Here is a 20,858-nt window from a genome sequence, read left to right on the forward strand (position 1 = left end):
GCTCAGGCTTCTTATTAGCTTAATTTTTATAACTTACATTAGCCCACTAATTCTTGTCTGAGTTAGCCACGTGGCTTGGTACCTTTTTTTTGGCGAGGCAGTCACATCTGGCTTCCTCTGCAGCTGGTCATGACTTCAGAATGAGCTTTCCTCTTCCCAGAATTCTCTCTGTTCTCGTCGTCCCGCCTATACTTCCTGCTTGGCTACTAGCCAATCAGCATTTTATTGAAAATACAATGACAGGGTACAAACCGTTGTCTCACAGTAGGGATACTAAGATTTCTCCTTTTAAAGTTTCTCAGCATTCCTGATCCATCCAGTTGTCCCTGCAAACTCTTTCGAAAGGATGTCCTTTCCACCTTAGCAGGTGACACTAACTAAGCTAATCACTATATGATGAGTATGCTGAAAGTTGGGGTAGACTACTTTTACCCTTTATCTTTGACACCGACAGTGAAGATTTAGAAGTCTCACCCTTCCTCAGTTCCATTTCTCCAGGAGCAGAGCATGGTTAAGAGCAACACTCCCAGATTGTGGTGAGGAAGAAGAAGAGGAGGGACATCCTGTCGGATGATAAGTAGGATGTGGCCACAGACCCTTCTGAGCATGACCAATTGGTCAACATCATGAGTTGGCTTTCCTAGAGCTCTCAATGAAAATGTCTCAGGTACTGTTTCCTGGCTCTAAGCTTTACTTGTGGGTTGTACTTCGGCGATACCTTCATCCTTCTGTGCCGTAGGAGAGCCTGTGCTGTCAAGTAAGAGTGGGATATGCTAGGCAGAGGGCTGCCAGTCAGTCTGCTGGAGAGCCAGAACCTGTGCATCAGAGACGGCCTTCACAGAGGAGAGGTTGTTGGGCAGACAGCTGGAGTCGCCCCAGAAAGGTGATTTGTAGGAACACAATAGTATCTGTGGAAGTAGCAATCACAGAATTATACCAACATTCCAAACAACAGACTAGAGAAGTTACTGAGAGTCGCTTTTCTAATAATAGAAAGGCTGTATATTAATTGTAAAATACCACATGGGCTTACCAGGTACGGCGTGCCACAGTGTGTTGAGGCCTCCACTATGCGTTGTACAGGTATGCAAACCCCTTCCTCTCCCCAGGATGTTCTCACACTGTATGTGAGTGTCCCTTGCAAGTGTCCAGCAAGGAGACTCATTTGTGTACTCAGCTCAATATGTATATCAATATTGTCACAACAAGTGAAAGTGATAGAAAATGATTTTCTAGTCATTTCTGAAGAAATTCACTTACTTAACTTTTTTCATAACAGTAGGCAGTACTGTCCCACACTTTGGAGGTCAGAAGTTCAAATTCTTTGAGACAAGGAAGAATTAGATGGCTAAATTAACCAGCAGCTGTATACATTAATAGATGAGTGTAGCAAGACATGGGTACTGAGGTCAGCAGATGTAACTGCTCTTGCCCTTTTGCTGCTTTGAGATTCTTGATTGGGCTTCGTAGTTTCATCTTTCCCTCTGGAAAAGGAGAAGAAGATATTTGCATCCTGTGTGGCTATTAATGCTCTCATCCTAATTTGGGGATTGCAATGAGGTCTTCCAAAGACTCCTTCTAGCTCAGAAGTGTTTGGAAGAACAGTGGGTACTCGTGTGTGTGTGTGTGTGTGTGTGTGTGTAGAGAGAGAGAGAGAGAGAGAGAGAGAGAGAGAGAGAGAGAGAGAGAGAGAGGAGAGAGAGAGAGAGAGAGAGAGAGAGAGAGAGAGAGAGATGGAAAGAGAGAAACAGACACAGAGAAAGGGAAGGAGGGAGGGAAGGAGAAAGAGGCAAAGAGAGACAAAGAGATATAGACAGACAGAGAGACAGAGAGGAATAGTCAGGGACAGAGAGAGAGCATCTTCTTTCTGGTTGGGTGCAGTTGAGTGAATCTGGGGACAAGGGTTGCTGTACAGTTGTGACATATGAGTGGAGGTCAATTCTCTTGAGAATAATGTAGACTTTCGTCAACATCCGTGGTCTCTATACACAATCAAAATATTTTCCTCTTGAGATCACAAATCTGTCTGCTCATCCATCCATTCCAAAAAGCAGCCTTCATGGAAAGCTTACTCTAAAATTCTGCGGATCTATTTTTTTTTTCAGGAAGATATAGTGTACTCACTTTAAGTTCCCTGGGGCCTCAGCAACCCTATTTCTCTAGCACAGATTTCATCAGTATGTGCTTATTTTATTATTTGTCCATGATCCCAGGCTGCTGTCCACCTCCTGTCTAGTATGTTGCTGAAGGACCAGCGCTGTATGTGACATTTGAACTAGATAGAGTTGTCTGGTTGAATATGACTAGCACTTTACATATGTTTACATGTTGAGAAAGTCCTTCTGTCATATTACTTTTATTTGATGATTCATCTTTGATATTTTAGGTGTGTGACATTATACAAAGATCTGAGACTCACCCCGGTCCATGAATATTCCTTATGCCCATGACTGCATAGTAAGAAACATAGTAAGAAACTGTATTGGTTTTCTTTCTTTGGGGAATCAGCCACACATATTTGCATATGGCTTCAGAACTTTAACAACCATGGTGGGCTTTGGCACGGTATTTGGAGATTTGATGTCAGCCTTACTTTATAGAGCTCATTCATCTTAGCGTACACAGCTCCAACAGCTGGGCCGAGGTGAGTTTCCTAAGAAGCATTTAAACACACTGAACATGTGTTCGGGTTCTCCCCCCACCCCCATGCGTCTCTCTCTGTGTGTGACTAATTCTCTCAGCTGATTCCTCAGCAGCGAGGGGCTGAGGAGCTGAGGCAGAGGCAGATGTGGTAGAAACGGGACAGTCTCAGGAGGAACGGCAACATTTCTGATGAAGGAAAAGAAGCCCCAGCCACACTCAGGAGCTCCTACCATCTTAGGAAGTGGAAGAGTAAAGGTGGGAACTGGGAACTGCTGAACCCTATTTCTGAGGGTCAGTAGTAAGGTGTCAAGTGTGTTTCTTGGAATATGGCTGCAGGACCGCAAACAGCACTGCTGTCTTTTTTATGTATTTCCTTCATTATACAAGGGAATAAAGAGAAAACAACACAAAAGAGACTTTCCCCTTTGACCTTAATTTTTGTTTAGAAAAGATAGATTCCCCAACAAATGTGACCATTAATACCTTATGGATCAGCCTGCCCAGGGCTGGGAATCCAACTGATACCACCCAGAGACTAGAGCACAGGGCAGTGCCCAGCTGCCAACATGGCTGTTTTCAACTCAAAGGGAAAATCTTTAGTGAAATTCCCACAGCGGTGGGCACATGGATGATTTACTTTAGCATTTCCTTGGGTACTTAGCATGAAGTAATTAATACAGGGTTGCTTGGAGGTCCACCCAAGACTTTATGCTGGTGTCCTAGGGGAACCAGAGTGGGGAGGTCAGCCTGAGACCCTCATCTTACTACATTAGGGATACAAAGCACACACAACCTGTGCAGACTGATGCATTGAGCCTCCGACTGGTTTTACAAATCTCCCAAACTCCAAGTCCCCATGGACGGCTTGGAATGTATCTTGGGAAGTCAGGCGCATTCTTCTGCTTGGTATAGGACAGCAATGTAACTTAAGATAGTTACTAAGTGGTAAAAATGAGGGCTGCAATCACCGTGTTTACACAACTGTCTTAAAAAACTCAGAACCCATGGTCTCTTGATAACACTTGAAGGATTTATATTGTACTATTTCTGATCATAATTTCTCCCGCTCAGAGAATGGAGACTTATTTCTCACAATCATGACAGCATCAGTGTAAACCTTGTTTCATAAATAATTATGAGGTGCAAAACTTAAACATGTGCATGCATCTCCTGTAGCAGATCCAGAGCCGATGACAGGCTGGTGACGTTCTGCTGACTCCGGCACTCATCCATGGCCATCCGCGTGGAAGGAGAGGGAAGATGAATTTACAGTGTTTATCTTAGGCTCTCTCATAGCTACAGGAAATTTGGGGAGAATGTTGAAATTGTTCACCGAAAAGAAGTTTTGTACCTTACCAATGGACATGGCTTCTCTGTAATGAGCATAGAGAAGGAAAATAGTCATTAAGAAATTTGGTGATTTGGACATCATTGGTAGAAGGAAGTGGGGAGGATTGTGCCACCATTGGCTCAAATATGCTCCCTCTATGGTATTCTGTTTCCCCAAGTGTGTGCCAGGGCCTTTTGACATTTTTTCTGTGTCTTTTGTTTATTTAGTGTCCTGTGTATCTGGAAGTCATAAAGCAGCTCTAGTAACACTAATGTACCCCAAAAGAAAAATGAAGTCATGATTGAAACCTATATGAGAGTGGGAGGTCTGGGATGTGGCTCAGGATACCATACATCAAAGTGACAAATACAGACCGAACAGGTTCTATGTAGGAATGTATCTGCATATGCATACACATATGCAATAAAAACTGATGAAGAAAGAGGTCATGGAATTGAAGGAATATGGGGAGGGGGGTATGGGAGGGTTTGAAGGAAGGAGAGGGGAATGAGAAATGTAATTGTATTTTAATCTCAAAAAAATCCATGCAAGATTTGCAAGGCCTTGGGCCCAGTTCTGAGAATCTGCATGCAGCCCTTAAACATCCCTAAATCTAGTTCCAGGGAATCCTATCTCCTCTTCAACCTTTTTAGGTACCAGGCATGCATGCGGTGCACACACACGTGTGCACATGCACGTGCACACACCACACACAAGAATTTCAGTGTCATAATTGAGTGCCGCAATGAACATATATACAGTCATGGTTGGCACTGTTAAAATGAAGGTCTAAACTTTGGTTGGGGGAATCAAGTGATACACTTAGCTGAGCACCAAAGTCAAAGTTTGTTTGGGTCATTCTGGACAAAGTAAGAAGCACACAGAAAAGGGAATGCGAGAGAGTTGGCATTGGAAGACATTATTGTAGGAAAGGAGGATGTGAGCAGAGTAAGAACACAGGGGGTGTTGTGTGTCAGACTTCATCTGCTGAGCAAGGTGGGTCACAGAAGAACAGGAAATATTGAGGAAACAGACTCTTTGAGCAAAAACATTCTTCAAGGTTGAGTGGAGAAGGGAATTCTGGGAACAGGGATTTTTTTTTTTTTTTGGTTTTTCAAGACAGGGTTTCTCTGCAGCTTTTTTTAGAGCCTGTCCTGGAACTAGCTCTTGTAGACCAGGCTGGCCTTGAACTCACAGAGATCCGCTTGCCTCTGCCTCCCGAGTGTTGGGATTAAAGGCGTGCGCCACCACCGCCCGGCTTGGGAACAGGGATTTTATGCCATCAGTAAGGACTAAACTGGGGCAGTATTTTGATGAAGAAAAGGGTATGGTTTGGGAGAGATTTAAGAAAATAAAATACACAGGACTTTTTCAGGAATTGGATCAAAACAACTCAGGATTTTGGTTTGGATGATACCAACTGTAATTTTGTTTACTCTTTACATAAATATCTCTTATAGATTTAATTGGGAACCACCATCGTGGCTAGTCCTAAGGCTGTCTCAGTGAAAAGACACAGCCCAATCCCCAGTGTTTGCACTGCACTGGGGGAGGATGTACATGTTGATGGACATATGGACCACCAGCACAATGAAGTTATGATTTACTTCTAATAAAGACCCTAGGGAAGGATGATGTAGAGGACCAGAGTTCAGGAGATACACTTTAGAGTTATCCAGCCAAGTTGACAACCAAGATCTTGCTAGCTGTGAGGTGTCCAAGAAGTTTGGAAATGTCATACAAGAAAATGACTAAGGACAAAAAAAAAAAAAACAAATTTCAGGGCCAACAGAGGAAGGAAGGGTGGGTTTTAGTGAAGCTGAGAAGAGACTGTAAGAGGCATGATGTGGGGAGCATGTACATTCATGCATGTCTGGTTGTACATAGGAGACATGAGAACAGCTTTATCTTTTCCTATGTGTATTTTGTAACTAGCATAGCATAGGTATTAAAAATGATGTTTAAAAAAAACACAATGGAGGCATTTGGAAATGATTTCTCTTCCAGACGTGAGATGGAAAAGTGGACCTGAAGAGCCCTGTGGGATAGGAAAGCTCATGCTGACTACTCTTCCCGTCATTGTGATAGACGTCAAACAGAAACAACTTAAAGGGGGATTCTTTTTGACTCATGTGATGTGGGGTTCCCCTTTGTATGCTGTGAAAACCATTAGTTAATAAAGGAACTGGCTTGGCCTACAACAAGGTAGAACTTAGGCGGGGAATGTAGGCTGAATGCTGGGAGAAGGAAGGCAGGGTCAAGGAGAAGCCATGGAGCTGCCACCGAAGACAGACTTGCTGAAACTTTGTTGGTAGGCTACGATCTCATGGTGATGCACAGATTAATGGAGATGGATTAAATTAAGATGTAAAAGTTATCCAATAAGAAGCTAGAGCTAATGGGCCAAGCAGTGTTTTAATTAATACACCTTGTGTGTGATTATTTTGGGTCTGGGCAGCGGGAACCAAGAAGCGCTCTCTCCTCCTATACTCTTGGTTTCAGATGATGTAGTCCATGGTTACATCATCCCACGATTTGGTGAGAAGACAATGCTCAGGTGTGTGTGTGTGTCTTTATCTCATTGCATAGGAAGCAGAAAGAAACATGGGAAGCGTTGGGAATAGGACCAGCTCCTCAAGCGTCTACTTGGTACTTAACTAAATTTGTGACCAGGGGAATTTCAGTTACAGATTCTCTGGCCAGCAGCTGGGTAAGGTGTTCGCGCCTCACTCCTGCACCTGTCCCCCCTCCCCCCTAATAAATTGGCGGTTTGGACTGAGAGAAGTGCTTTCTGGTTCTAAAAGTCTGAGTCTGGAGACATGATTAGATGGTCAAGCTGCTGAGGTGATGTATTATGAAACAGAGGTGTCCTGTCAGCTTTGCTGATGTATTATCTTATAAAACATTGGGACATTAAATATTTGATAGTGGAACTCTGGATATTGATTTTTCCCCCCAGTCATAAATGGCTCCTGCTCCTGAGGAATGGAAGGGCTCTGCAGAGCCGCATACACCAGTAGATTGCATCCCTGCAAAACGAATGTCAAATAGTGCATCTGGGTATTGTCTTGATAAATTACATGACTCGGTGATCACTGACCCACATTTCGTAATATGATTTTATAAAACCCATGTGACAGTGTTAATGGAGATAGATGCAGTGTAGTCTTACAGTAGGAGTCAACAGTGTTCCTGAACAAAATGAAAACAGGAGACGCAATTACAGGATTGCTATTATAAGCTTTCATGTAAAGAAAGTGTTGGTTGGGTGGGTATTTTTGTGCAGGGAAGTTGTCCATAATTTCAGGCAAATTCACTGAATATCAACCAACAATACTGCTTTGTCAAAATAACTGTTTATTTCTGTGTTCCCAGAGTCTCTCTGACAGAGCACCAGGTGTGAAATAATGGGCCTGTGCTCGCTCATATGCTGGGGCCCATGACACATTGGCTTATGCAGGCTTATTTGGGGATTTCTGCCGTATGTCTTCATCTTTAATGGAGGCAGCTTCCTTCTGAGGATTCACGGCAGAGAAAACCCTGTCACCTTAGCCGTGAGGGCGCTAGCCTCTCTCGTCAGAGAGCTAGAAGCTCTCCAGTGACAGCGTCACCTGTGTTTATGGACAGAACAATAGGAAAATTTCAGGAATTTTTTCTTGAGGCATAACGGCTTGTTCTATGTCATCAGCTAACCAGTCCAAAACAGACGTGGAGTGTGCTGAGCTCCAAGTGGGAGGCTGGCTCACAGAATCCCTTAAAGTGGACATGGGAATCCCCAGTCTCCTGGTTTGCTCTAATTCAGAGATGAGCTTTTGTGTATTGAAAAGTACAGTTATGGAGTGGCAACTGAGCACGATTAGGAACACCCTTCTAATGCCATTATTTGAGCTTTATGACAGCCTTAATTGGCACATCACCGTATACATTTGTAGAGTAAAATGTGGTTAGTGTTAATAGAGGGTATATATTTTATAATTAAAGAATTAGTATAATAGCATAGTATTAATTTTATATTTTTAAAAATAATAGGGTCGTAAAGAAATGTAACCTGACTTTGGACCAATGTTTGAAGATAGAGTTTTAAGCCACCTGCCAAGTATGACCTTAACCTTACTTTCCCATCTTACACATCATTGGAATAAAAAAACAGGGGAGGAGAGATGGAGCCAAATTAAAAAAATAGAGAATTTAGGTTTATAAAAAGAATATCTCCCACCCCGAATGAGGACAGGGCAATGGCGAGGTGAGTCTGGTCCAGTTTGAAGTCCTAAGCTGACAGCATAAAGAAAGCAGATGTGAGCCTTGAGGGCAGATGTCATCCCTGTGTTAGCAGAGGCTCTCTGGTGGTGTGGATGAGATTGTTCGAGGCAGAGCTTGAAGGGAGAGATAAGCAAGGCTCTGAGAGTAAAATCTTGGCTGAGATAAGTTATTTTAAAAGTGCCTGGAGGAGAGCGATGGGGAGGGAGAAAGGAGTCAGTCACAGGGAAAGCCTTGGAGCTTAAGGGAGGACAAAAATCTCAAAAGAAGGAAATGGTTAACCATGTCAACTGCTATAGGGAGATAAAGTACTAATTGACCTCGGAACCCGTCCATCGTGTTCCTCAAATAGCAAGGTGGATCTGAGCAAGGGGAGAGTGGCAAGCGGTTCCGGTGAAAACCTAGGCTGCAATGCACTGGAGATCAAACAGGAAGAGTACAGGCAGAGAGGCACACTCTCCTGAAAATGTACTCTTGTGTTTTGTTCATCCATTTTTCCAGTCAAGTCGCAGCGATAGTGTGTGTTGATGGGCTGGGAAGAGTTTCAGGTTAAGGTCTCAAGAAGAAAGTGGTAATGATGGAAGGTTTACTGTGATCTGGTTTGGGGCTACTTTGGAGAGATTTGTCTAGGAGAATTAGACAGAACATGGCCGTAGGTGATCGCCAGTGGCATCATTTGATTATAAGTGCCCTTTATTGGAAGAGCACAATATATAAAAAGACAGAAATCGAGAGGAGTTTAAGGTGCTAGAAGCTGGACTGCGCTCCTCATTTAAAAAAAGCGCTATAAAAATAGTAGGTGAAGACTGCAGAGCACAGCACAGAACAGAGGAATCCCAAGATCATCACCACGAGAAGGCCATCCTCAGAGCTCAGAGCAAAACTTGTGAGTAGCTTTTTGCCCTGACAAGGTCTAAACAAACGGACCTAAGAGGGCATATAGGTATAGTTTGTTTCTTGTGGTGGGGGTTACGGGAAAGGGACAGTCCCGACAAATGCATGAAGGGGCCTACCAGCTGCCGTGCTTGAGTTTGTGCTCCACATGGGGGTCCCTGTGAGTGGAGAGCCATTTTTAACCTTGTTTCTTTGTGCCAGTCATGATGCAGCAGCATGATTCCATGAAGAAGAGGTTACTCGTGGTTCATAACTCAAGACAGACACAAAGGAACCCCTGGGGCTTATGTCAAAAGCCCTCAGGAATAGTCATTCTGAATTTTATCTCTGGCTGCCGTAGTTGTGGTATCAAAGTTCTAGATGTAATAAGTGACAAAGCATTAAGTGTCTGTAGTTAGTAGAATGAACGTCCAGTAGACGGAAGAATCAAATTATGAAACCATTAAGTATTAAATTGAAGACAGCAAGGACGCAGCAAGGGGTAAAGCTGTCACAAGGTAGTCATTGTTTCTCCTCCTCTCAGTGAGACAGCTAGATGTAGTCATGATTGGCTCTCTAAGGTAATGTAGGAGAGGAAAATAGCATCTTCTTTCTACTGTGAAAAATTCTCTTTCAATTGCCTCGACCGAGGCTCATGACCATTCCCAGTATTGTGGACTGATTACTAGATATATGCATCTTCAGTGCCTATCTCTGGAGAGGGTGCAGTGCTGGGAAGGTCTCAAGGTATGAGACTCCCTCTTCTAAGAACTAAACCTTTGCAGCCCTGAGACCTGTAGAGCCAAGTCTACCAACTTCCAAAGTTATTTTTCCAAAGGTTTCTATAAAAAAAAAAGATGTAGACAGTAGGTTTTATTTCAGTCATCTGGTATTGCCATCTTAAACATCAAAGGCATCTTGTATTTCAGTTATATATTAAAAAGTACAAATGGTTTCCAGTTTCCCAACTCCTTTGTTATTGGTGTCTGGACCTGGAATGAACACAATTCTCCAAGTGTTGAATGATGGGCACGTGGGGTGAGGTCATTTCCCATCAGGAACCAAATATAATGATATCATCAACATGTCAAAATTATATAGCTACGGTGTAACATTTTTTAATATTAAAATTATATTACCATTTTAGCCTTTGATAATGAATTATTCTAGAACAGAAACACAGGTTAAATTTTTATCTTGCTTGCTAGTTTAAGCCCTGTATTAGCGGGGTCCACTAGAGAAACAGAACTATGAACATATATATATATTCATTATGTGCACACACACACACACACACACACACACACACACACACACACGGAGATCTGCTAGGTTGCCTTGCATGGTATGGTCTAGATAGCACAGCAATGGTTATTTCATCTGGGAGAGGCTGAGAATCTGGAAGCTGCTTTTTTAGGAAACAAACCTGGATGTCTTGGGAGTTCCAATCCGGTGCTGAAAGTTTGAAGGATTCCTAGGGGACTGCTGGTCTTCAGTCCTAGGGGACTACTGGTCTTCAGTCTACACTGAAAGCCCAAAGAAGCTGGGTTCTGATGTCAGCGAAGGAATTCAGCAGCAACAGCGGCATCAGTAGAATGGATGAACTTGCCATCGAGAGTGAAGGCAAGTAGGCAAAAGTCAAAGATTCCTTCATCCACTTCTTTTTCTCTGGGGCACCCACATTAAGGGTGGGCCTTCCTTGGTCAAGCTAATCTCCCACAGGTATGCCCAGCAGCTGGCCTTTTAATTGATCCCAGATCCAAACAAGTTGTCAGAAAGGATTAACCATCTCAGGCCCCCATCCCAACCTAATTGGAAGCTGCATCCTTATCGCCCCAAATAGATTTAATTTTTCAGCTTCCTGTCATCTATAAAAAGACTTCCCTGGGATGAACAATCTTTAGAGTGTTAACTTAATTGGATTTAGACTCACCATGAAATTTCTCTGGTTTGTCTCTGAGGATTGTTTCCAGGAAGCTTTAACAGATGAAAGAAGTACTGCCCTGAATGTGGGTAGCACTATTCCATGCTGGGGTACCAGACCCAATAAAACTGAGAAAGGAAGCTGGGTACTGCCATGCATTTCTCCCTGTGTCCTTACCATGGACACAATATGACCAGCCACCCTTTGCTCTTGTCTTCCCCAACATGATAGAACCTCTAACTGTGAACCAAAAGAAACCCTTCTCCCCTTAAGTTGCCTGCTGGGTATTGTGTCAAGGCAACACAGAATAGCTAAAAAGTTAAATTTCCCCAGTTCTTAATCAATACATTGAAAATGAAGAGCCAAAAAAGGCCTTAGGAAAAGGTCAGAGAGCTCTTTCTATTAGAAACAAGTTGATGCATGGTCATTGCATGGACTGTTCTCCAGACCATTATAAATCCCTTGCTGTATGGCCATCAACTGCCAGCCCCTAGCTCTCCATTATATCACTGAAGATCTTATGAAAAATGATCAAATAGCTTGAAGAAATCCATGTGCATTCTCTGGCTACAGTCTGTTCAAATGCCCCCTTTACTGCAGAAGAAAATCATACTCCTGCACACTGCTTTGGAGACAGCGATGGCCCGTTTCTTCCACCTTTTTTGCTCCGTTCTGCACTCCTCAATTGGAAGTCATTGCTTTCACACTGCTTTGGAGACAGCGATGGCCGTTTCTTCCACCTTTTTTGCTCCGTTCTGCACTCCTCAATTGGAAGTCATTGCTTTCATCTCCCTGACCCTATGCAGCATTCCACACCACTCTGCCTACTTGTAGCTCTTCACTTCCAGCTTCTGTAGGCATGACCCCTGCATCCTGCTCTTTTGGCCTAGCGTCTAGACAGCTCTTTGCTCTGCAGGCCCTGACCATTAACTGAAATATTTACACCTATCTTAAAGTGTCTTCTTCTTGTCTACTAGAGCTGGACTTCATCCCACGAAGACTGACCTTGTGCTAATATCATTCTGTCACACTGGATTTAAGTCCCCTTGAGATCAGTGACTGTCCTGTTGGTCATTTTATTCCCTTGCCTATTATAACACAAACACAAACTCAGAATGTTGTTTCTATTTTAAAAAAGAAACTAAATACTGTGACTGGTATTTGAATCAAAGTCAGCTTTAATATTTTTAGTTATTTGTCTAATAAACCTGGTAAAAATAACTTGCCTTGAATTAAATTTGGTGGGCATTTGAGCTCTGGTGAGGGCTCCTTTTCTAAGTGCATAGAAATAATCGAGTTAAGGAGATGTTTTAGGATGTGGTCAGGTACGACTGCCAGAGTCATCTGACTCTGGCTTGTAAGCCCCTTTCTGAAATTGGACATATTTGCTCTGCTCCGATCTCCTGGCAGTTTTCCCAGTCCCTATGATTTTTCCCAGGACATGAGCAGCTGCAATAACAGCTGCAAACAGGTTTAATTGTCTTGGTATAAGGCATCTGGACTTGAACACATCTAAGGCTGCCTGGCACTCTCCCCATCTCCCCAGAAATATGCGTTCAGTCTTGGCATTGCTTTCTTTAATGCACTATAGAAATGAAAGCCAACCAGAAAATGGATTGTTCTGCTTTTGAATTTGTTTACCTTTTTTTTTTCAGTTAGCGGTTCTACTCTTTTTATCTTATATTGAATACAGAGCTTTAAAACAAAACTTTTGGTTTGTTTTCTTTTTGGAGATAGTCCCATGTAGCCCAGATGGCCTCCAGGCCTATACTACCTTGACCGCCTGCCCTTCCTGCCTCCACCTCTGAGTGCTGTTATTACACGTGTTCATCATCATGCCTGCCTTAAGTGTGCTGGGGTTAGAACCCCAGGCTTCACTTTTGCTAGGCAAGCACCCTATCAACCAAGCCCAGCCTCAGTCCCCCAGAGACAATATATTCTTGTTCCATTCTCATCAAATCTGAGGTCTGGAGGGGCTTTACCAGTAAACTTCATGTGACTGAGGGAATCTAAATGGTAGACATAAACGAGCCATCATTACACCTGTGGCTGAAGGATCTAAAGGGGTAGACATGACAGAACCATCATTGCTCCTCTCTAGGACATGCCTAACTATAGACAGACGGGAAGCTGCTACAAATGCCTTGTTACCTGTCCTTGAGAGTCTCAAGGTCAAGCTGAGAGTGCAGAAGGCCAGAGGGGTAGATTTCAGTTAGCTGACTCCACTTTGATGTTTCTGAGGCTGTATCTGAGTAGCTCAAGCTAGTCTAGACATTTCCAGCGTCCTCAAGCCCTGAGATGAAGGGTAGGTACCCCCATGCTGGCAACAATTGTCTATTTTATCTCCTACCTTTTTTTATCTCCTTCCATTCTTGTGTGTGTGTGTGTGTGTGTGTGTGTGTGTGTGTGTGTGTGTGCGTGCGTGCTCATGCGCAAGCCAGTGGTTGACACCAGGTCTTCTATGATCATCCTACACCTCACTTTTTGAGACAGATTATCTGGCTAAACCTGGAGCTCATAGATTTTGTTAGACTGGCTGGACAATAAGTTCCAGAGACAACTTTTTCCTTTAATAATATTTTTAATTCTAAGTGAAATGCAGTTACACCATTCCCCCCCTTCCTCTCTCTAGCCCTCCCACCTGCATCCCGTCTCCTGGCCTCCGCATCTCTCGGGGCACCCGTTCCTCTTTTACCTGAGCATTGGAGATTGAAAACAAGTCCCATACTTGTCCGGCAAGACTTAGAGGACCGAGCCATCTGTCCCTTCCAGGGAGAAGAAGAGAGTTCCACCTTAGTTTGGTGGTGGGCTATTTACCTGGAGAACTGTAACCCCTCCCCCCACTTTAAAAAGCCTGGGAGACAACAAAGCCAAGGGAGGCAAAAGGCATCAGATTTCCTTTCAAGGGGAGCAGACACCAGCATTCCCAAGGCCCAGCTCCCGCGCCCTGCATCTCCCCACGTGTGTCTCATCTCTCTTCTGCAACAGCACTTGAGCCTACCTTGCCTTGGCAAACTCTTTGCAAGCCTTTAAACTCCCTCAGACCTGCTCTGATTGCCGTTGCCTCTCCACGGTCCCCAGTCCTTCACAATGCCAATTAGCTGGGGCCCGTAGCCCTCCTTGACACGAGCGGGTCCATTTCCAGTGCCCAGATGCCACCTGCGTCCTGCGGCTGATGCAGGCTGGGGGGCACCCCCGCACAGCCCTTCCTGTGCACCGCCTTTCCCCCTTCATCCCTCGTCAGAGATCGACCGAGGTGCGGGTAGGAGAGCCATTTAGTCCAATAGAAAGACTAAAATGTTTTCCCTTCTGATAATGTCCCTGGTTCCGTCCCCCGTTATTATGCTCCATAATGCGCCGCGCGCAACCATTTTGTCATCGCTTTGGGTCATCCTTGCTCACAATTGGTTATTTACTCAGGGGCTTTTGAAATTATTGAGTTGACACATCTGTCAGACGGCGAAAGCAGAGATGCTAAAAGGTCACTTGGAGAGAAACCAGCTGCTTCAGACAAACCTTTCTGCCTCCAAATAGCACAATCATTACAGCCTGACAGATGGGGCTCGGCTTTCATCCCCGCTCCCGGCTCTCCTTGCCTTCAGGTATTTAACCACACTACCTCATTGCCAGGTCAGCTGGGCCTCCTCCTAATTACCCACACAATAGGCATCTCCCTGCTTAAGAATAACAACTCCATTTTCCCCCTAAATAGGAAACCAGTTTCCCCACAGATAGGAGCTATCCAGGGCCTTCCGCAAACTTTGCTATTAACAAATTAGTTTTGACAGTGGTAAGCATGTTTCTATTGCTCCTGTAGCCTTCATTATGCTCCGCCACACGGGGCTCTGTCCATGGTAGAGTCTGCCGGACTTTTGAAGAGCTTGGAGTAGATGACCTCAATGGATTAGGACCATGGCCTTTCTCCTCGGTGGAGTCTTTCCCATTCTCACTCGGTGCACCTGGGTGGGAGGGTCTCATTTAGGTGGCCTGGCTGGTGTGCGTGCGTGCGTGCGTGCGTGCGTGCGTGTGTGTGTGTGTGTGTGTGTGTGTGTGTATTAAAACTATATGATGTTTAATTTCAACTCTATAAACAGCGCTGGAAGATTCTTCCATGAGCCGGGCGGTGGTGGCGCACGCCTTTAATCCCAGCACTCGGGAGGCAGAGGCAGGCGGATCTCTGTGAGTTCGAGGCCAGCCTGGTCTACAAGAGCTAGTTCCAGGACAGGCTCTAAAAAAGCTGCAGAGAAACCCTGTCTCGAAAAACCAAAAAAAAAAAAAACAAAACAAAACAAAACAAAACAAAAAGATTCTTCCATGAACGATTCTTCCAATTTTTTTTTTTTGGAGGGGGATTAAAATGCCAATGGCTGTAATAAAAGCCTCTAAGCTTTCACAGTAATGGGAAAGCAAATGGGTTTTCTCTGGACTGAAAAATGGGTTTATTCATTTATCTTGAATTTAAAACACTGCTCTTTTCTTTAAAGGTACAAAATGGCCCGGAGAAAGTAGAAAGCTGGCTCTGTTTTGAGGGTTGCTTTGATGGGTGTGTTCACAAAGCATCTTGCAAGAGGCAGAAAGGAGAAGGATGTGTGGGGATGGCCTCATATCATTCTAATTAGAGTTCTAGGTGCCATGCATCTAGATGTCCCCCTCCAGGCTATTGAGAGTTCACACAAAGAATGGGAGCCTTCACACTTCACTAAGGAAATACTATCAGAAAGGAATACAATTACAGCGCCCTCCCCAGCCCCAAACAATGGCAGCCATGGCGGACATTCTTAACTATGGCTTCCTCTTGCCCTGACACCATGTTAGCCGCTGGCCACCTCTGCATTCTCTTCATTATTCTCGGGCTGACCAGGGATTTAGGGCGGACTTCAGGGCTCAAGAACTCCAAGGATAAAGGCTATTAGCAGCACACAAGACAACTGAATTACATTCCTATCACCAGACATTTCTGTAAGATCTTATTATCTATGAACCAAAGCTGGGGCAGAGCTGTGAGTCAGGAGTAACGAGAAATTGAGAACTGCCTTAGTCTGTGCCGATAAGGCCTGCTAGTTTCTCCAACTTACTGGTAGCTAAAGGACTAAAATAAAACAAACAAAACAACCCTTAATTATCAGCTTCAAGAAATTCTTCAAACCAAAGGAAACTGGTTTGATCAATTGGCCAAACCGTTCTCTCAGAATAATGGATTTTTTTATCTAAGCAACAATTTGAACATCAGACAAAAGTTTACTTTATAATGTACTTTAAGGCACCAGCATTCCTACCAACCCTAAGGTATTATGCCAAAAAACTTGGTCTAACCTCAACTGGCTCTTCATTTTGGGTACCTGGTTTAATTGGGGAGATCATTCAAAAACCACAGATCTCCTTTTCTGAGCTGTCTCCTCTTAGACAGTATGGAATCTCTGTTGTCGTGATAATCTTCACTGCAAGAAGTCTAATCAAAATTCTTTGACAAAATTTCCTGATGACATTTTTTGGGAGGAGCTGAGGGACAACACAGTGGACAGGTGTTTCATCACGAAACAGAGGAGAGCAGTGAAAGAGAATATTCCAAAGAGACCCAAGGCAAGTTCGGATGCAGTTGATTTGAAAGCGTGTGTGTGCGCGCGCGCACACACACACACACACACACACACACACACACACACACCACGAAACAACATCTACCCACCCCAGTGCACAGATGAGAAACCAAAGACACCAGTTTGACAAGCCAATGGATTTTGCAGGGTTACTTACGGAAATATGGATGATGGGCTACTTCAGGAAGAGCAATGACAAAAACAAAGGAAATAAAAGCAGAACAGTTGCATCGCAGAATCTAACCCCAGAGTTGCTAACAGCCCACCTGAAAGTCCGGAGTGTATTTCACATCTTCCCGGCAACCCCACAGTCTGGGGACTTTCTTTTAGGTGCCTCAAGTGGTCTGAGCCTCTTCAGGTGGTTCAGCTGGTTTAAGCCTCTCCTAGGCAGCCTAGTTTGTCTGAGAGGGTCTCCCAACAGTCTTTACTGCTTGTATAAGCTTGGAAAAGGAGGAGGCCGAGTGAGTCTGGTCACTTTCTGGAGCCTTTGAGTTGTTTACTTTCTGAAAGTTAGGGAGCAGAGATAACCACCAGAGGAGGGACTGGCTGGAGGTGGGACGGAGGAGCACTTTCAGTGAAATTCCCTGTGGAACAAAGGTAACATCTGAATCTCATAAGCACTCCCTGGGGCTGGGAGATTTTATCTCAAGCAACCTTAGCTCTACACCCTGTGAGAGAAAGAGTTCTGAAGAGTCAGGAACTGGTTAGGACCATCCATGAAGAGCTGCCATCAACAGTGCTGTATTTTACATTATTTGGAAAATGACCTTGGCTTAGCATCTTTTGGACCATAGACTGTGCTGCTTAGGTTACTACATTTCTGCACATTCTAACCCAGTGGAGGTTTTACCCCAGTGGAGAGCTAAATGAGAGATTGTCACCATCCTTTTGAGTTCCTATCAATTGAGAAACAAGCCTTAATAAATCCCCTGAATGCAGGGCTTCCTGGGATGGCCCTTGCCCGTGCTTTAGCTATTGGCATTCAAATTTATTTAATTAGCAGGCTTTAATTTGCACTAAACAGAAAAAGGCAGGATTCGGAGCAAGCATCAGGTGACACTAATGTTAGCCTAATTGGTCAGATCTGAGTTAATTATTGGGTAACTTGGCTAAATAATACAGCTATTCCTAGACAAGGACAAGGTGATTCTCAAAGTCTCTTGATAAGCCCCCCCCCTCCTTCTCCAGAGCAGCCTGGCGGCCTTGCCTTCACAAGGTATCATTTGCAAGGGGTCTTGTGAGAGATACTACTTTTAGAAGGGTGGGAATTAAGGATCTGGATTTAAAGTCGGAGGGCAAGCAGAAGAGAGGCGACCTTCCAGTGATATTTAGAAGGCATGCAACAAACCCTGCTTTACTTGTGAACAATTAAACCCTTGAATAGTTGAAGAATAATCGAGATTCAATCCTAACCACTGTCAATAACTAAAGACAATGCTTTCCTCCCCATAGCTGATATCCTTGTTATATAGGATGGGCTTCTTCTGACTTTTTTACCTAATATATGGTAGGTGTTCATTTTCACACTATTTATGGTCTGATTTGTATTAATTGATCCTGAAAATCACCTGTCTAACATTACAGTAAAGCTAGCTAAATTATAGTTACTATTTTAACCTTCTTATGAAGGGAGGACAATAAAGAATACGATCAAAGAGGTAGAATGACTATCTGTAGGGTCCAAAAGTTTGAATGGAAATAATCAAAATAGAAGGAAGGGATGGAGAGGGGTCCTCTCTCTGTGTCAGCTTGGGAGGGGAACAGAAATCATTGTTAGGATGCTGCAATAGTTAATATTGATGTACCTTAAGTTACTAAAGCAGACCCTCGAATACGTCTGTGATGGCATTCACAGAGAGGACCCACTAGGGGGTAAGACCCACCAGAATGTCCTGGCACAATGCCAGGGGATGAAGCCAGGAACTCAGGAAAATGGGAATTCTTTTTGTCTCTAGCCACCATGGTGTGTGTGAGCTGCACTCTTGTGCATTCTTTGTCCCGACGGGCTGAGACCTCCTTAACCATGGGGCACAGCAAATCTCTGTGCATTATTCATGCCAGGTATTCTGTCTCAGTCATGGAAAGCCAAACTAAAACAGAAAACAACAATAACAACAACCACAAAAAACGATACCTGAACAGTGGGGAGATTGTTGTTGCTACCGGACCATGAGGTTCTTTACCATCGCAGGGTCTTGACGGGGTTTGTTTGCTAGGTCAGTTAAAAATGAAAAGTCGGGAAAGATCTTGAGCTGACACAGCAACAGTGGGAAAATTCACAGGACGAAAAGTGAAGGACTAAGGAATCTGCTGGAAGAAATGTTAAGACAAGCCAGCATGAAGGCTGCTTCCTTGGCATTGCTGGTTCTTTTAAAAAGCGTTTGTAAGAATTGAAAACAGGACCAGCAGAGCAGAGAGGTCTGAAAAAACTCGGCATTTGTTCAGAAAAAACTGCACGTGTGAAGTTGCGGCCAGGGAAACTACGTGACCTGCAGAGATTGGTGCCACCAAGAAGAAGCATTGTTACCGGAACTACAGGAAAGGTTCCCAAGTACATCTCAGAATTGGCCATAACCCACCATTGGGTTGTGGTTTAATGAGCAAAAAAGTATTTGAAAGGTTTTCCACAGATCTGCTAGTGCCTTCTGATAAAGAGGGAAACTCGGAGAGGCATTTCCCCATTTTCAGCCACACAGGCATTCAGAGGACCTGTTGTGCCCAGTCCGTGGGGACCCCAAAAGACCACTAGGGAAATCGACTCACTGAAATGCAAAAGCAAGGTTTATTGTGTACACAGTACAAGCTGGCAGGAACCTCACCAAAGCAACTGGCACGACAGCAGCAAGAGGAGGTACCCCACCCTCCTAGAGGACATAATTTAAAGGCAAAGCCCAGATAAGTTGCATTAGCAGGATGTGGGTGATGGGTTTCTAAGGCTTAGGGCCCCTGAGAGGCTGACAATGTCTAGGGTGTCCTGGTGAAAAGCAAGAGTGTGTGCTGGCTGGTGATCCTATCTACAATGGTAGGAATGTTAGGAATTTCCTTTGGATGGTCTGTTCCTGGGTGGTGCCTTGGTATCTCAGTTTGTGGTCTTTATCAGAACCAGGTATTGCCTCAGGGTAAACTACAGAGACTCAGGCCTCTATTGAGCTCCTCATGGCCAGGTCCTACAGATCAAAGGAGTTCAGCTACTGCTTGAGCTGGCAGAAGGAACTGTCATGGTATCTGTGACACCAGAGTTAGGAGGTAACTAAAGCATCTACCCAGGTTTCCAAGGAATGTCTGGGAGTCCAGGTGATCATATCAAGGTCAGAATCCCTGAAGGGAGTCTCTGGGAGTGGTGCAGGAGGTCCTTCTGTCTATGTGTGGCTTTCATTGGTAAATAAAGGAGTTGCTTTGGGCCTATAGCAGAGCTATAGGGGAACAGAGCTAGGCAGGAAAAACTAAACAGAATGCTGGGAGGAAGAGGCTAAGAGAAACGCCATGGAGCCTCCGCCGCCAAAGATAGACATGCTAAAACTTTGCTGGTAGGTCATGACTTCCTGGTGATATACAGATTGATGGAGATGGGTTACATTCAGATGTAAGAATTAGTCAATAAGAAGTTAGAGCTAATGGGCCAAGCAGTGATTTAATTAATATGGTTTCTGTGTGATTATTTTGGGGCTAAGCTAGCTGGGCGGTCAGGATGAACAAGCTGGCCTTCCTCCTACAAGAGAGGTCAGTGAAGCAAATTTAGGTATGTTTATTTTTGCATAATTCACAAGTTGAGGAAATTGTGATATTTTGCAATGGTCAAAAATATCATGAAGAGAATAATATTTATTCCACAGAATGTTTTGATAGAATTCTAAGTTTTTTTTTCCAGAAGCAGTTTTATTGAAATATTACTATGTGCATTTCTTTGCAGATTCTGCCACAAATTTTGTTTTACACCCACAAGCTTGGATAGTTGGGATAGGAATTATATGGCCCACAAAGCCCAAATATTTATTATCTGATCCTTCATGGAAGAAATTCCTTCCATCCTTGTTCTAGAAATGAGCTTTCATTTTCCAAACTACTTGTGAAATCCAAAAGACGACTCCTAGGTCTTGCCTTGGCTGACAATCTTCTGACATACAGCCTTGGCTAACAGTGGAGCATCTCCTTTTCACTGGAAAGGCTTCCTTAAGTAATTAATCACCGCCAACATTGCAGCCGGCCTCACTTCACATGCCCACGCTAAGCACGT

Source organism: Arvicola amphibius, chromosome 11, assembly GCF_903992535.2.
Source record: "Arvicola amphibius chromosome 11, mArvAmp1.2, whole genome shotgun sequence".
NCBI lineage: Eukaryota > Metazoa > Chordata > Mammalia > Rodentia > Cricetidae > Arvicola > Arvicola amphibius.